At 34.9% G+C, this 1,224-nt stretch overlaps 1 long non-coding RNA gene across 1 annotated transcript; it reads right to left on the bottom strand.

The window, feature by feature from the left end:
* Positions 1 to 344: 344 nt before the first annotated feature.
* LOC136263184 (uncharacterized) lies at positions 345 to 1,218 on the bottom strand. The gene is made up of 2 exons (XR_010704485.1): positions 1,027 to 1,218; positions 345 to 979 (listed from the first exon to the last, which is right to left on the bottom strand). It is a non-coding gene; the product is annotated as an uncharacterized lncRNA (long non-coding RNA).
* Between the last annotated feature and the right edge of the window lie 6 nt (positions 1,219 to 1,224).

Below are 1,224 nucleotides of genomic sequence, written 5' to 3'. Positions count from 1 at the left end.
CAAGTGACTCTCTGTTTACAGGATAACATTTCTATTGACAAGTCAGGCCTATAATATGTATAGTGTGTACCATATCTTTTGTCCAAACATATATCAGTTTCATTATGGGATGCTGGCTAAAGGTAAACAGATTACATACTTGTTCTGTGTTATAGATTCAGCAAGGTTTAGAAGGAAGTGGGTATTGTAAACTGGTGAACATCTCTGCTACATACATCCACTGATGTGTTCAGGTCTATAGTCTGCATCTAATTGTGTGCATTCTGGCCGCGCAAGAATGGATAGTACAAGCTCCACATGTTGAATAGGCCTTGAAAAAGATTTGTCTTTAACGGCGGTACATGTTTCTTTGTGCCGTACATATTTATAAAGAAAATGTAGAGGAAAGGATTACAAGTGTGGAGTAATAATTTGTGCAAAAGACAAAGTATGCTATACATGTTTTTAAAATTATTAAAATAACAACCGTAAGACATAGGATAAATAATGTAAAGTCTGTTATAGTTATATAAACAGTGCAATCTCAGTATCCTTTAGCGACAGAGGTCTGCAGGTTTACATCTTTGATACTGGTGGGTGTCATTCCAGTCTTTCAAGCAAATGAAACAAAATTGTTCGGCACATATTGTACATTCCATATGTTTACGGTTTGTTGCATGTTCAGTTAGATTCCACAGTTTGTGCATTGCCTTAGAGAAGGACAGTCCATTGTATGATCACTTTCTTTCATCTCTGCCAGATGCATGTTCTAAGTGTTGCTACTTGACTATAGTACATGTCAATAATCTTGTCCAGCTTTCAAACAAACTATCATGTGAATTGTACACATCTCTTTTATTGCAGAACAGTTTTTCACAAGCGTGCTATTACTATATTGTGTAAGCTGTTGATTACCAGTCACCAATCTCTGTTTATTTGGAGGCACACCAGTTTTGTCCCCTATCTTCTTCTTTAGTCCCAGAATTGTAATAGTTGGTAGCTGGCAAAAACAGAGTGTTAACAATACAATGATAATTAGTTACTAACCTCTCTCTCTGTTATGTTGACAGTATATGTTTTATTGCCAGCAGTGTTTACAAACATATTCAGACTCATCTTGATTAAATGATACTCTAGTATAAGTTTTCAGTCATTTTATACTAATTTGTGATGTCATAAGATATTACATAATTGGGAGATTATTTCATTTCACTTGCCTTATTTGTTAATGGATTGAACATTGTC

The sequence above is a fragment of the Dysidea avara genome, chromosome 8 (genome assembly GCF_963678975.1).
Source record: "Dysidea avara chromosome 8, odDysAvar1.4, whole genome shotgun sequence".
Lineage (NCBI taxonomy): Eukaryota > Metazoa > Porifera > Demospongiae > Dictyoceratida > Dysideidae > Dysidea > Dysidea avara.
Note: the sequence above shows the minus strand (reverse complement) of the source record. Positions and strands in the feature narration are given on the sequence as shown.